The sequence below is a fragment of the Rhamphochromis sp. 'chilingali' genome, assembly GCF_963969265.1.
Source record: "Rhamphochromis sp. 'chilingali' genome assembly, chromosome: 2".
Classification (NCBI taxonomy): Eukaryota; Metazoa; Chordata; class Actinopteri; order Cichliformes; family Cichlidae; genus Rhamphochromis; species Rhamphochromis sp. 'chilingali'.
The window spans coordinates 30,543,726-30,561,062 of NC_137930.1; positions in this window are offsets into that span (position 1 = coordinate 30,543,726).

Genomic DNA, 17,337 nt, shown 5'->3' on the forward strand with positions numbered 1-17,337 from the left:
TAGTCCTCCACAATGTCAACACTGACCCCCTGGATTGAAACAGGGGTCAAGTGTTTCCTGGTCTTCCTGAAGTCCACGATCAGTTCCTTGGTCTTTGCCACGTTGAGCTGCAGATGATTCTGCTCACACCACGTGACAAAGGAGTCGACCACAGCCCGGTACTCTGTCTCATCATCCCTGCTGATGCATCCAACCACCGCAGAGTCATCAGAAAACTTCTGAAGATGGCAGGTCTCTGTGCAGTGGCTGAAGTCTGTGGTGTAGAGGGTGAAGAGGAAGGGGGAGAGGACAGTCCCCTGTGGTGCCCCTGTGTTGCTAATCACCTTGTCAGACACACACTGTGGGAGACGTACATATTGTGGTCTTCCTGTCAGGTAATCAACAATCCAGGACACCAGAGAAGCATCCACCTGCATCGCTGCTAACTTATCACCCAGGAGGGTCGGCCTGATGGTGTTGAAAGCACTGGAAAAGTCAAAAAACATGACCCTCACAGTGCTCGCCGGCTGGTCCAGATGGGTGTAGACACGATTGAGCAGGTAGATGATGGCGTCCTCTGTTCCGAGACGAGGCTGATAAGCGAACTGAAGGGGATCCAGATGTGGTCTTACTATGGGTCGCAGCTGGTCCAGGATGAGCCTTTCCAGGGTCTTCATGATGTGGGAGGTCAGTGCCACGGGCCTGTAATCCTGGGGGCCACTGGGACGAGGCGTCTTTGGTACAGGGACGAGGCATGATGTCTTCCACATCACCGGGACCCTCTGCAGACTCAGACTCAGCATAAACAGTTTATGAAAGACTCCACACAGCTGGGGGGCACAGGTCTTGAGGACAAGGGGACTCACTCCGTCTGGTCCAGCAGACTTGCCTGAGTGAAGTCTCCTCATTTGCATCTCAACCTGGTATTGAGTGAAGGTGATGGGTGCGGGAGGGGTGTCAGGAATCTCACAGGAGGCAACATGTGAAGAGAGAGGCTGGCACAGTGGTGTGGCTCTGGATTCCAGGCTGACTGCAGGTGAGGTTGTGGGGGTGGGAGCAGACACATCTGGGAAATGCCTGTCAGCTCTCTGGAGTATGATCACATTGTGCACAGACACAAAAGACCCAAAACCTCAATTATGAATCTTCTTAATTAGACGTGACCAAAAATAAGCTAATAAAATGTCTGTTGTCTGTTTTGCTGTTTATTTATATAGTTAGAACTGAATTAGGTGGTAAAGAAAGTTGTCTTTTAGTGCCTGAATTTGTAGCATGACTCAAAAACAGCCCATGGTGAATTATAAGTTGATTGGAGGCAAGCACCATCAACCCTGATTTGTGTGCGTGTGTAACACATTGTAAAGTGTTTTGAAGAACCACTGAGTTTAAAAAGGAGCTTTATATTACAACAACATTAATTTGAACAATGATAGGCAGAAAAAATATATTGTTAAAGTTCTGATGTAGAAGACAATAGAGAATATAAATGATGATGTTTTATATGCACATTATGCAGTTTAATGTGTCTTACATGGCATTTTCTATATACTGTATCAAACTTTGTCACCGTTTTTAACATATATAATTGGTGAACAAAACACTATTTTGTTATTTTGGCAAGACAGTGGCATGTATCAATAATGATGTGTCTTTTAAATAAAGAGCGTTTTTGAAAAAGAAAATACACAATAGAGAAGCAATTACATGCGGGTCCACTTCAGCTTTCCAGATAGTAAAAACACAAAGAAAAAGGCATTATTTCACTGTGACTGAGCATCTGTTATGGTGAATACAGGCCTATTTAATGAACACTGATCAGTGTCCAGAAGCAATTAACATGTTCCCAAAGAGAGATGGAGAGCCTTACACAGGATGGGGAAATTGAGAGCTCATAGGCAATTGCCAAGCCTGCAGAAGGAGGCAACACTCACCTGAGACACAGCACAACGTTCTATGGTGGAAATTCACAGTTTTCTTCACAGAAGCAGATAGAGAGGCAGGGACGGGGACAAAAAAGGATGAAACAAAGGGAGGAGAAATCGTCCCCAGATGGCAGGGCATACGGTGAGATGTGTAGAAGACAAAGCTGGCATGCTGATGTGACTTGGAGAGGAATAAAGGGACAAGGGATTTGTGTGTGTGTATCTGTGTGTGAGTGTGTGCTGGTGATTTAATCACTCCTCAGAGAATCATTATTCGCTGTTGCACAATAAATGATGATCTCCACGGGAAGAAAAAAAAATCACAGAGTTTACAATTACGAATAATGCATCTAAAAGGTATAATATATAATATCTGTTCAATTTATTGATGAAATAAACGGTGTAGAAGTTATAAATTTTCTTTTAAAGTGTTTATAGCAGCCTGTAGAGGGCAATCACAGTCTATTCTTTATACATTTGTTCAAACTGACAAATTCTTGCACATATAAAACTGAGAGGCAAGTGTTAAGGTGAAAGACTCAAACGTTTGTCTAGACAGTTCTCTAAATCAGCAATGTTTCCAGAGAAAAACCAGTGGAGAAAAGTCATGGACTGGAGATGTTATTATTCTTACTTTTCACCTTACAGTTTTCCTTTGTTGACCCAATTATTCTTCAGCCAGCAACCCTGTTTATTACCCACTCGTGCAGGATGTATTTATCAGTTGATGATGTCCTGCTGTTCTGTAAACAGAATATTTATAGACTGAACATTGATTTAACAACTGGGTAATTAATAACAGTGGTTGACTGCCGTGCTCTTAGGTGTTCTGGTTTGATAATTAGAAACAGATCTTGAGACCTGAAGAGAGAGGAATATTTATCATCACCAGATCCCCTACTTAGCTTAGTAAGACCTTTATCTAAATATAGGTCAGGTGTGTGTGAGGCCACTATTATCTGCCAGTCGAAAAAGGATACACGGCTCAATTTCCATGGTTCATACAAAATGTCTTGTGGTGTCAAAGAGGCCAGAAGACAATTAAAGTCAATTACTGATTAGCACAGGGAATTGGTAGAAATGTAGACACCCCAGACTGTGTTATGAAAAAAAAAGATATGCACATTAGAAAAAGATAAGAGAGAACAGCTGTTTTGCTGTTTGTTTCTTGTATTGTTGACTTTAGTAGCAATGTTGCTCAGACATACAGTGACAGTAATGTCTGTAATGATTTGATGCTCTTAATGAGTAGCACTAACAACAAGTCTTGGTACCAACCCTCCAATTTGAGAGCTGTTTGTTTAACAAAATTGCACACCAGATGGAAGAACATGCGATTCACAGTGCAGGTCTCGCACACATATATTGCTGGTGCATATCAGCACGATAGTCCAACATCAGTCTACACTGGAAATGAAAATTCCTAAAAGTCCCACTTGAAAATTTCAACCTATCGCATATTTCAGTTTGTGACTAATATGAACAGCGCTGAGATTCTGAACAGCTGTGCTTGCAGGCTGATGTAAAGCTAATATTTTTTGACAAACCCAGATGGTTTCACACCTGTTTCTGCAACCATGACAGATTTTATTTTCATGCCGTATTTGAATGGACAACACGTTGTAATTCTAATCTCAATATTAAACAAGCCCCAGTCAAGGTTTCATTTTTACAATGGGAAAGCAAAAGATGAGAAGACGGAATTTGATTGTTGATGTGGGCCACTGTACGTATGACATTAAAGTGTGGCTAGATGTGAAGATGTTTCCATAGGCAGAAAATCAACATGTATTCTGTCAAACTGAGCAGCTGTGAACATCATGCAAACTGTTCAAAGACATTTACAAATCATGAAGACCAGTATGTGAACAAAAATGGTGGGCAGGGGGTTTGTGGCTGTACAGTATTTGTGTTTCTGTTCAATTCATGAGACATCTGGCATCCCTAAACCCCCCACCCTCTAGTGCAACATACCACACACACACACACCAAGACCTGAATAATGAGGTGTCATGTCTCCCTCACACCCTGGGACCTCCATTCATGCCTCATCCATTCATGTCATCTTCCAAATCCGTCTCTTGTGCACCAACTCTTCCGTGTTATACACTCATTCTCTTCTTTTAACGCACATGCATACACACACACATACTCACAGTGTCAGGATGGAGGTCAGGTCATTGTGATGAGAGATGAGGCTTCTATTGAGAATAATTACAGTTGAGAGTTGGATGCTCCCTGGCCTCTTCAGTATGAACAGCTCCTATTGGTCAGTCTGGCCCATGTCTAGCCTACCAGCTGCCCTGTTTGTTTCGGGTGGTGGGAATGATTATTATGAATGATGAAGATATTATTTATCATAGCAGTTAATTTGACAGCAGGGCTGGCTCTGGCTGCTTTGCTACAATGGCTGACATTGTTGAGGTGGTCATTATTCATTTTGTTCATCTGTCTTTCAGTCTAGTATGAAAACACTGATGTGAAGTACAAATAATGCAGACTTGACAACAGTCATTTTGTCTTCTTGCTGCTCAAAAGTGATTTTTTTAGGCTTATTTTTACTTTCCACAGTTCAATAACAAGACATTTGTTAAGCAGACTGAGACAGCAATTAGAAATATATTATTTCTCTGTTGTATTAGAAGCTATTCCAAATATATATAGCCTTTTGTGACTGAATAACAAGCTGATGTGAATAAATCAGATACACTGTTGTACTAAATTGTGATGGAGAGACGTAAATGTATATCAATGAAATCTCATGTTCTGGTGTTTTATGACATATAATAAAATATAACTTTTAGAATGTAAAATGTAACTTTTAGAAAATGTTTGTGAGCAAAAATGTGTGAAAAATGTTGCAATAAACTTTTAGAATGGTGTTGAAAGTTTAAGCGTTTATCATAAACACAGAAAAGTTACATTATTAAAGGAATAAAGTGTCATCAAAACCCACAAAACCTGCTTTGACGCACGTCTCATTGCTACCTTCAGTGATTAAATATTCAGTTTTTTCAACATCAAAAATTCACAAAGAAAGCACAAATAATATATCAAAACTATGTCAACAGTGAGTAAGAAGCCATTAGATCTCAGCATTTTCTCCATCAGAAAGGGTTTTTTTTTTACCCATTTTCTTTTTAAGTATCAAAACTGTTTACGTTTAAGAGTTAAGACTTTGGCTCACTGACTAAGAAAGCCGAAGTGTGTGTGTGTGTGTGTCACAAGTGACACGGTGTCACTATAGTTAGGTCATCATGTTTAGGCTCATTCACTCCAAAATTATTTAGGCCAAATCTTTCAAATGGTGTCACTGCATACACATTTTCAATTCATTTCAATCACACAAATGCAGAAATAATTATTTGCAGTATTTTATCTGATTTATTATGAGAATGTCATGCCTTTGGTGCTTAACTTAAATGTACCAAAAACATTTTTCCTGTTTTGCCTTCACAAGTCATTATATGTTTTGTCTATCCACATTCACTCTGATCCACATACTGAACACATAAAAGTGGTGAGCATACTGCATGCCTCGACTGTACATTTAATTCAGTTAGTTGTGAAGCTCAGATGAGCACAGACCTTTTAGATATTACATTCCTACTTCTTGAATACTATATTCAGCCACAGCTTCCACCTGGTGCATCTCTATTTTATATAGTTCTACAATATGACAACCTGCCAAAGTATCTTTGTCACTAGTTTGCTTGGAGTTATTTTTTTTTTCATTAAATCAAGCAAAAAAGGTTGTTTTCTTTACCCTCTTTGTTATGCCCTTTAGCTAAATATAGATATCTTTTTATGAGATACATATTCTTCAAATAATGCTCCCTTTCATAAAATTAGGATAATTTAAAAAACATGTATTATAGCTCTATTATGTAGAAAAAAACAAGTCTTCTTTCCAGTTGTTTGTTATTGCAAAACCAACATAACATTAGGGATGTTAGTGGAATTAATTTCTTAGTCGACTAAATGGGGTGGGGGGGTGGACTAACCAACTGGTAAAATAGTAAGTTAAATTTGAAAACAGTTAAAAAATATATATATATCCCCATTTCAAAATGTAATGTGATCTCATTGGCTTACGCAGTGATGATGTCATAAGGACACCTTTAGAATCTTAAATCCTTTTAAGTTTTTGCATAAAGAGGAGTGAGAAGCAGCAATTTTTAATTCGTTTCTTCGCAGCAGTTGTGTTCGCAACCTTCAAACGTTCACCAGAGAAACATTTGGAAACCTTTTCAGAGTCATCGTATACAAACTCCAACATGTATCCAAGACAACCCGAACAAAGACAAAAAGATTATGCCACCTCTCCTTCCTGGCGTGGCTGGCCAATTTTCCCAAATGGCATCTTATCCCTCCAAAAGGCATTACAGGAAAGTAGGAAGGAAACTATCATCTCCAGAACAAAATTAAACAAACTGAAGACAAGAAACTTCAACTGGAGGAGAAGTGCAGACAAATCGAAAACCAAAATAAACACCTGGAAGAAAGACCGCAACACCAGCCTGACATTAAAATTATTAATGAGAGCTGGGGAATAAAGTTTGGTCAAGCCCGAGAGCAGATTGTGTTCCTGATTAAAGAAAACAAGCAAAAGAGCGCTGAACTAAAAGAAATGTCCGACCAGCTTCAAGACAGGAAAGCTACTATTGAAAGATCCAATGGGATCTCCAATACAGGGAGTGCAGAATTATTAGGCAAATGAGTATTTTGTCCACATCATCCTCTTCATGCATGTTGTCTTACTCCAAGCTGTATAGGCTCGAAAGCCTACTACCAATTAAGCATATTAGGTGATGTGCATCTCTGTAATGAGAAGGGGTGTGGTCTAATTACATCAACACCCTATATCAGGTGTGCATAATTATTAGGCAACGTCCTTTCCTTTGGCAAAATGGGTCAAAAGAAGGACTTGACAGGCTCAGAAAAGTCAAAAATAGTGAGATATCTTGCAGAGGGATGCAGCAGTCTCAAAATTGCAAAGCTTCTGAAGCGTGATCATCGAACAATCAAGCGTTTCATTCAAAATAGTCAACAGGGTCGCAAGAAGCGTGTGGAAAAACCAAGGCGCAAAATAACTGCCCATGAACTGAGAAAAGTCAAGCGTGCAGCTGCCAAGATGCCACTTGCCACTAGTTTGGCCATATTTCAGAGCTGCAACATCACTGGAGTGCCCAAAAGCACAAGGTGTGCAATACTCAGAGACATGGCCATGGTAAGAAAGGCTGAAAGACGACCACCACTGAACAAGACACACAAGCTGAAACGTCAAGACTGGGCCAAGAAATATCTCAAGACTGGTTTTTCTAAGGTTTTATGGACTGATGAAATGAGAGTGAGTCTTGATGGGCCAGATGGATGGGCCTGTGGCTGGATTGGTAAAGGGCAGAGAGCTCCAGTCCGACTCAGACGCCAGCAAGGTGGAGGTGGAGTACTGGTTTGGGCTGGTATCATCAAAGATGAGCTTGTGGGGCCTTTTCGGGTTGAGGATGGAGTCAAGCTCAACTCCCAGTCCTACTGCCAGTTTCTGGAAGACACCTTCTTCAAGCAGTGGTACAGGAAGAAGTCTGCATCCTTCAAGAAAAACATGATTTTCATGCAGGACAATGCTCCATCACACGCGTCCAAGTACTCCATAGCGTGGCTGGCAAGAAAGGGTATAAAAGAAGAAAAACTAATGACATGGCCTCCTTGTTCACCTGATCTGAACCCCATTGAGAACCTGTGGTCCATCATCAAATGTGAGATTTACAAGGAGGGAAAACAGTACACCTCTCTGAACAGTGTCTGGGAGGCTGTGGTTCCTGCTGCACGCAATGTTGATGGTGAACAGATCAAAACACTGACAGAATCCATGGATGGCAGGCTTTTGAGTGTCCTTGCAAAGAAAGGTGGCTATATTGGTCGCTGATTTGTTTTTCTTTTGTTTTTGAATGTCAGAAATGTATATTTGTGAATGTGGAGATGTTATATTGGTTTCACTGGTAAAAATAAATAATTGAAATGGGTATATATTTGTTTTTTGTTAAGTTGCCTAATAATTATGCACAGTAGTGATGTGCGATACCACTGATTTCCTTTCCGATCCGATACCAAGTAAAATTCAGGGTGGTATCGGCGATACTGATCCGATACCGATACTCTGTACAAAAACTTAATGTTTCATTGCATTTCATAATACAATATATAATTTTATGATGTAATTGTAATAATAACATAACCATATTGCTTCATAATGATTAGAGGACATCAGACAACTTGTTTTTATTGCTTAATAATACAGAATAATCATATAGAAATAAAAAAAAAACTGAAGTTGTGCGCTATTTGAGCATGTTGCCTGCCTGCAGCACTAAAGGACTCTGCGAGAGACGTCTGTGTCCCTGTCCTCCTCTTCAGTTCGCCTCAACATAAGCTCATCATATTCTGTGATGTGATTTACTCCGAGGTGTTTGACGAGGTCAGTGGTGTTGCCACAACACCTCACTGTCTTGCCACATATATCACAAACCTGCGTCTGGGCTGTTTGTGGAGGTAAAACGCGTCCACACATGACTCTGTTTGCGCTCAGCCATTGTTGTGAGTGTGCAGGCCAGGGGCTGTGACACATTTATACAGCCGTATTTCACATATGACTATGAAAGGCGTAAGAGGAAGTAGTTCCTTCCAAATTAGACGATCCGAATGGTATAGTTTCTTTCCACTGCGTTCATTTTAATGGAAAAACTACAAATTTACCCCAGAGTACTAAAATATCGATATTATAATATGAGAATCGATTCTAGAACATAAATTGCTGGTATCGGAAGAATCGATATTTCAGTATCGATCCGCACACCACTAATGCACAGTAATAGTCACCTGCACACACAGATATTCCCTTAAAATAGCTAAAACTAAAAACAAACTAAAAACTACTTCCAAAAACATTCAGCTTTGATATTAATGAGTTTTTTGGCTTCATTGAGAACATGGTTGTTGTTCAATAATAAAATTATTCCTCAAAAATACAACTTGCCTAATAATTCTGCACTCCCTGTACATGGAACAAAAGAATCGAGTCCTCCAAGGAAAACTTGATGAAGCTGTGGAAAAAACTAAAGAGATCCTCCAACAGAAGGAAAAACAGTAGTGATGTGCGATACCACTGATTTTCTTTCCGATCCGATACCAAGTAATATTCAGGGTGGTATCGGCGATACTGATCCGATACCGATACTTTGTACAAAACCTTATTTTATTTATTGTATCTCAAATTATAGCATCATAATGATTACAGGACATCAGATTATTTGTTCTTATCACTTAATAACGCAGAGTTCATCATATAGAAATAAAAAAAAAGAAGTTGTGCTATTTGAACACCTTGCCTGCCTGCAGCACTAAAGGACTCCGTGAGAGACGTCTGTCTCGCCCTAGCAGCACCTGACTCTCTCCTCCTCTTCAGTTCACCTCAACATACACTCGTCATATTCTGTGATATGATTTACTCTGAGGTCTTTGACAAGGTTAGTGATGTTGCCACAACCATACATGCCAACCCTCCCGATTTTTCTGAGAGAATACCGAATTTCAGTGCCCTCCCGAAAATCTCCCGGAGCCACCATTCTCCCGAATTTCGCCCGATTTTCAGGACAACAAAATTGAAAAATCATATTGCAGAATTCATAGCGCGGCCCAGCCAATTCCAGTTTCCAACAATGGCAGCAGCAACTTAGTTTTAATATTACTCTTATTTCTCTTTTTGGGTTGCAAAAAAACTTTTAACATATTTTCAGGTGAGAATGTAGCTGTGTAAACTTCAAATATCTGAGCCGACCGACACATCGTCTTCAAACCCCCCCAGTCTTTCGCTACTCGGGTTAAACATGATATATAAGTCACTTTGATAACTTAAAAATGTTATTGTTTGGCTTTTTCAGTGTTTTATTTGTTCGTGAGTAAATTGGTTTGGCTGAGATTAAAGTTATTAGATTTGATTAAATTAAATTTGACTTCATTAATCCTTCGGAAGGGTTCCTCCGGGGTTTTCACACAGCTGAATAAACGTCAAACAGAAAATGGTTAAACAGAAGTGTGAGACGGTCGAGAGTTTACGTCAGCGCCCGGTTATATTTTAGATAGAAAGGAGCAGACAGCAGAGTTTCACTCCACCAAGGGAGCTCGTGACGTACTACCCGGCTTTCTTTAGACCACGAAGGCCGGGTCCTCAGGTGGAAGCAGCCTCTGAATTTGGACACCCCCGCTGTTTCCGGGCCGGCCAATAATAACGGTGACATTTAACGTATTTTATCCGATAAATAAACCCTGTAAAATGTATTTACCCCCCCAACAGCCCTTTTTAATGTCTCCCTAGTATGGCCACAACACCTCACTCTTGGAGCACTTTTTTTGCCACATGTATCGCAAACCACGTCTCAGCTGTGTGTGGAGGTAAAATACGTCCGCACATGACTTCAATTACGCTCAGCTATTGTTGTGAGTGCGCACGCCAAGGGGCTGCGAGACATTTATACAGCCGTATTTCGCACATGACTATGAAAGGCGGAAGAGGAAGTAGTTCCTTTGAATGTAGACAATCCGAATGTTATAGTTTCTTTCCACTGTGTTCCTGTTAATGATAAACTACAAATTTACTCTAAATTACTAAAATATCGATATTTTAATGTGAGAATCGATTCTAGAACATAAATGATTGGTATCGGAGGAATCGATATTTCAGGATCGATCCGCACATCACTAAAAAACAGGATATCAAGCAAAGAGACATGCAGTGTCAAAAGCATGGAGGAAAAATACAAAATGCTGAAAATAAGGTTGGATTAAACAGTGCGCAAAAATCAAGACCTTCTTCAAGAGAAAGAGGAACAGCAAGAAAGACTGAAAGAAGAAGAACCTGTTCTCCAGAACTTTTTTATAGTAAAAATCTGAAACTGCAAGAATTTTGTAATGACTTGAAGAACAAAACAACTAAACTGGAAGGAGAAAAGGAAAAACTGGAAAAACGATGCTCACAGATGGAGAAAAGGATCAATCTAATGGCGAGAAACAACTCAGAGGTCATTAAGGGGATATTATTGTCCTTCAACAACTTGAAGCACGAACATACTGAAATGTAGGCGCAAAAGTAACAACAAGACAAAATACATGAAGACCTGCAGTGTACGCTCCAAGAAATCCAGAGAAGAAATCAGCAGTTAGAAGACATGCACAAAGAAGTACAACAGAGTAATGCAGACCTGCACAATGCAAAGCTAACACAGGAGGCAACATCCAAAGAACTGAAAGAAAAGCTTGAAGAAAAACGAGCAACATTAGAAGAAGTGGAACAACGATGCGAGAAACTTGAGAAGCAAAACGCAGAAACAATCGATGAGTTGAAAATCCTCATCCTGGAGAATAAAGCGCTCATATGAAAAAGAAGAAAAAATGCTTCCACTTGCTCCGGAGGAAGAACACTGCTGCTTCCTTACCTGATGTAGCCTCGTCTTCCTCCCCCTCTGTTCACCCCCCAACCAGTCCCGGCAGTTGACCGCCCCCTCCTGAGCCTGGTTCTGCCAGAGGTTTCTGCCTGTTTAAAGGAGTTAAACAGGACCAGTGTTGCCAACTCCTCAGTAAGGAAAATCGCTATTGGCTTTCCTAAAAGTCGCTAGAAGTCGCTAAATGACGTCATCGCCTAATTTGCATAATTGGTCATGCTAATCTAATTGTAACCTATGTTGTTGGAGAGAGAAATAACATCGTGGAAGAGACATAAAGTGAGTAAAAAAAGTTTTAAATGCATTTAGAGTTTATTTAGAACTACAAATTAAATTTCTTTTAGCAATTATTGTTTTTTTTAATGTCACAATTCCAACCCTGCTCCTTTACCCGGGCTTGGACCGGCAAGTGACCCAAAATAGGCACTCTGGTGGAGTTACTTTGTGTGTGTGTGTTTATAAGTAGTTTTAAACCTTGTGATCCACAAAACAGCATAAGAGTAAAAGAGTAAAAGAAGAACTAACTGCGTTACAGCACCCGCTGCTTGTTGAGAGTAAAAGAGATACGCGCTTTCACGTCTTTTTTTAGCGGGTCTGAAAACTCGCTAAATATAGCGACAAAGTCGCTAAGTTGGCAATACTGAACAGGACTGCTCCTCCCCACTGTCGCCTAGTGCTTGCTCAGAGAGGGATTGTTGGGGGTTTTGCTCCTCTTGCTCTTTTGGTTTTTACCTCATTTTACCTTGTTCCTCTATTTACTTGTTTCTTTGTTTAACTTTATTTTTTTCCAACTTATCTAACAAAATAATAAACCAACCTTAATTGGTCTTTTGAGTATTGTGAGAAAACTCATAAATGGTGAACTAAAAACCCTGGAAAATGGTTTGAAACACAGAAATTGTTTCAGCTGAAACCGGCGAAGTCATACGTGCCTGCCTGTGCCTTTTGCTCATCAATAATAGCCATGCTTTTGGGTCCTTACCATGACAAGGACACGTGTGGACTCATATACACACCAGCACGTACAAGGTGCCATGTATCTTCTTTTCTATAACCTGGTTACCTGCTGGCTTCATATTGCTGATGACTGCTTTAGAACAGAACACTGCAAAGATCTCTCATCACTGTATGTGTCTCTTGCTCCATTACGGTCCATATTAGATCATAGGCTATAATCTAAAAAGTCTAGATTTTTGTTAATTTTTTTTATTTTAAACAGATAAAAAGCAAAATGGTGAAAATGGTAATAAAGACGGCAGGAAGTAGAATGTGCGAATGAAGATGTGAATTACAGATAAAGGGAAGAAGGCAGCAAATGCAGGTGTGGGAGGGTTCATAGCTCTGATGGCAACGATGAAATTTATTCAGTGAGTATGTAAATAGTGTGAAGTATAATGCTATTAGCTGTGATTATATTAGGCAGCTATTCCAGAACGAATTCGCACCCAGCTGCTATCACAGATGTTAGAGGAGAGTAGAGGAGACCTTTGACCAATCTTTTAATGAAAGTTTATTTACAGTTGCAGGGAGAAAAACTTAAATATGCTATAACATACAACTTACTTAACACTGTTGTACATTTTCATGACCTCACCCTATACCTGCCAGTAAACACTACAATAGAACCTTTCAGAACAAACTAGTGATGGGATTTCCAGCTCTTAAGCTTTAATTAATTTATTATTAACAACAATATAAAATTATGCACAAAAGGAATTACTAATGTAAAAAAAAGTGGCTTTATTTATATATGTTTATATATAAATATATACGGTGGCCCCTAGAGACAAAGCACGTACCAACTCCAAAACACATTTCTAGCGTTAACTGAACTTCCAAAACAGAGCTACCTAGATCACTTAAATTACACAATTGAAAGCATATGTGTATTGTTTGTGTATTTATACACAAGCATTCATTTATAGTCAAATAATTTTAAAAAAATGTTCATTTACCTGTTACTACCACACACCAAATCCAGTCGTTGGTACTTCCTGGCTTGTGTAGCCACTAGGTAGCAAAAGCTCAACACTGGGCCTAGCATCCTGGAGCACTTCTGTTGTCTTTTATACGTGTTTTGGAGTTTTTACGTATTTTGGAGTTTGTACGTGCTTTGGAGTTTTTACGTGTTTTGGAGTTTTTACGTGCTTTGTCTCTAGGAGCCACCGTAAATATACTTTTATTTATTCACTCCACATAAAATGTAATAAATAAATCATATAATACAAAAACCAGCTATTCACATTTCAACTTTTAACTATTTAAATTTTCAGCTTTTTCCTTTTAAACAAATTTAAAGTGAAACAACACAAAACACTGCAAACCACAACACAATTAAATATAAATTCAAATATGAAAACAAAAAGAAGATGCACATTCTCTGTCATATGGGCCCGCATGAATAAACTTTCTGAATCCTTTATCATCCGCAACTGAAAATAGTTGTGGATGATTACTATACCTTTCTAATGTGACGTTGTTGTCCCTGGCTCGCTTTCTCTGTCTCTCCCTCCGGCTCTGTTCCTGTGCTACTGCGACTGTAACTACCGTCCTCCCCCTCTTCCCAGCGCAAGCACAAGGCTCACGTGCAGAGTGAAGCGGGGAAAAAAGTGCGAGAGGGAGGGTGAGAGAAAGAAAAAAAAAAACCCCACGGCTCGCGTCGTTCACGTCAAAGACCCGGCTCTAAGAGCCATTTCGTTCGCAACCGACACATCACAAGTCCAAACCAGTGGCTGAGTTTCTGCAGAACTTACAGTTAATGCTCACCAAAAGACACCGGGAATGCCAGCCATACCGTCAATTTTTTTGATCCCACAACCAGAGATGGGCAGTAACACGTTACAAGTAATGCGTTACTGTAATCAGATTACTTTTTTCAAGTAATGAGTAAAGTAAGGGATTATTATTGCAAAAAAGGTAATTAGATTACTGTTACTTTCCCGTAAGCACGTTGTGTTACTGCGTTACTAAAACCGTGATTTTTTTGCGAGTGTCTCATGACAATGATGTAAGCGAGTGCGACGTTCGTGATAACAGCTGTGTGCAGATCAACAATGGATAATATATCAAGTGCAGGAGAAAGTATGACCGTGCAGCGTTTAAAGCGTGGAAGTACTGACCTTACTTTGAGTTTGATTCTGTAAAAAGTGACAAAAACATTACTGTCCGCTGTTCACTGCGTGGGAAGAAAACTTCGTTTTTACAGCGAAAAACCCCCTGAACATCCGAGCAAGCACCGACAGTATACTGCCACGGGAATGTGAAACTCACAGATTCTTCCACTGACTGCTGCGGCACACCTGCACCAGGGCAAACCTCCGCCTGCCCCACTCGTGCTATACAGGTGAAACTAGAGCAACAGGACTGCTGAGTCTTTGATTTTATTTATTTTCTGCTGTGTTTTACTTGCATTTATTTGAAAGAGTGAGTGTAAACACAAAAAATGTGCTGGAATGTGCAGAAAATAGGTTTAAATGTTAAACAAATTTCTTCCAGTCAGAGAATGTTGCATATAATTTAATGTTTGCTTCATGCGTAAAGTTAAAAGACTAAAACTAATAAAACAAGTTTCAAAAAGAGACTTTTTCATTTGATTACATTTTATATGATGGATTATGTAGAAAAATAGAACTGGGCTGAAAGATCTATTGCTTTATTACCTATTCAGGTTGTAAATCATGTTTTTTAAAGTAACGAAGTAACTAATTACTTTTGAAAATAAGTAATCAGTAAAGTAACAGGATTACTGTTTCAGTAATTAGTTACTGATTACTTTTTTAAAGTAATTTGACCAACACTGCCCACAGCACAGAAGCTGTTTCAGACCAAATCTGTGGGTTGTGGTACAGGAAATGCTGAGCAGTCCAAAGACAAAAAGCTGTGATGCAACTACAAATTTCAATCACTTTGAAAACAGTACTGCAGATTTAATTTAATGGTAAGGGTCCCCAAATTGTCAACCAGTTTCTTATTTTTGTCCTGCACCAATGCATTTGGAGGTTTAGTGCAACCATGAAGCGATACCAGAATTTCAAGGCAGCCAGATATTGCAAATTGTCCGTTTTTGCATTTCCCAGATTTAATAGGTCTAATTGTAATTGATAACAAAACATTTCTTTCTATCCTTTCTGTCTATTTGAGAGAAATTTTACAATGATTTTGTTTCATTTGCTCAGAAGGGAAACACTGGTGTCCAGTTTTTAAGCAAGCTAAGATCTCCCCTTTTTTGGAAGTAGTGACAAAACTGCCCTTGTGCAGCTCAGTGATATTGTCCCAGAGCCCAGTGAGTCTCATGCAAGTCTTTTTCTTACACAGATCAAAATCATTTGTAGAACTCTGCAGGAAGTCCTTTGAATCCCGCTGGACGGTGACAATAAGCTGCTGGACACCAACAGACATCTGCTCAAAAAAAGGAGTGACTCTATGGAAGGCTTCTGAGATCCATTCAAGTTGGCTGGTTCATCCAATATGATAACTAATTAAAGTAAAATTTTCACATTCACTGTAGATCTGTATGGTCTCCTTCACTGTGCTAGATTAGTTGTTATGGCTATCAGGAAGCTTCGGGTGTGTCACCAAATTATGACTTGTTTTCTAACTTAAACCCATATATAGCTGGAACTATGTTGTTAATAGAAGATGCTCTGTCTATCTCTTTAATTAAAGATCCCTTTAAAGCTTCCTTTCCTACTGTTGGTCTTATTGTCAAGCAATAATCTTATCTTTCTACTACCTGTGTTCTATTCCTTATTGGTCTTTCTTAAATTGTGTCTAATCTGGCTGTCTTTCCATTACTTTCTGTGACTTTGACCCATGTCTGTTCTTTAATATGTGGGTTAAATTTTATAAGTAAGGTTATTTTCTGCTATGACAGAAGACAAATTGGTAAAAGAAAGTAGGTGGGTTTCCTCAACTGTTTAATTTTTGTTAACTATAAGTCAGTGATCCAATTCCAGTCCCCAGCTACTTTTATTAGTTGGGGATTGGAATTAGATGAGAAGATGATAGCCACACCTGCCCTGAGGTTTGTACAAAAACTTTAAATAAAAATAAATCCTTTCCAAGCCTTTTCCAAGTCAACAGCATAATTATGAGAGCTGTGTGTTTCTTGTAGGAATAATATGTCTATGTTTATAGTTTTTATCTGTTTAGCTACGATCGCTTGCTTAATTCCATCTCGGTTTGGTCATTTTTGTAACCAAAATCCTTTCTATTTGCCAAGGTGCTTATAACCTACCATCTTTTGACTTTTTGTACAGAGTTTGAGTCTGCGAAACATGTTTAAAACCTTGCTGATCTACTTTAACAAGTAACATTATTGATCATCTTGTGATACAATGTCTGAAAACTGTCTGTTTGCTCTAACTTTCTCTCTGTACCACTGGAGTTTGGCCTACCACCAACTCTACACATTCACCATCCACCACTGAAATAAAAGCACTAAAATGCAGGACTATATGAGGTAGTGATACATTTGTACTGTATTTATCACAAATACAGACAATATCCAGAAGAATGCTCACAGGATCTTTGACGGATACATCTTTGAGAAATCTCTGTAAATGGAAAGGATTTGGCCTGTAAACTCCAGATACCCATCTGTGAAATATATGTGTAATCTTAGCTAATATTTAATCTGCTAAAGATCTTTTCACTCATCTTTTCGCATATCATTTTGATCACTTAATAACACAAAGGGAAGCAAAATAAAACACAATGCAGATGAGACAAGAGACTATCAAAATAAAACAGGAAACCAACAAAGAGATAAAGACTGAGACACATAGGTCTTGTCCAAATTCATGGGCTGCATCCTCCTGAGGACCCGGCCTTTGCAGTCTACGTGGGCCGGGTCCTCAGAAGGTCGGGTAGGCCGGAAGTAAACGGCTGGGGAAATTGGACGGTCTAGCCTTCTGATTAGCGTCACCGTTGTCTCGGTGGAG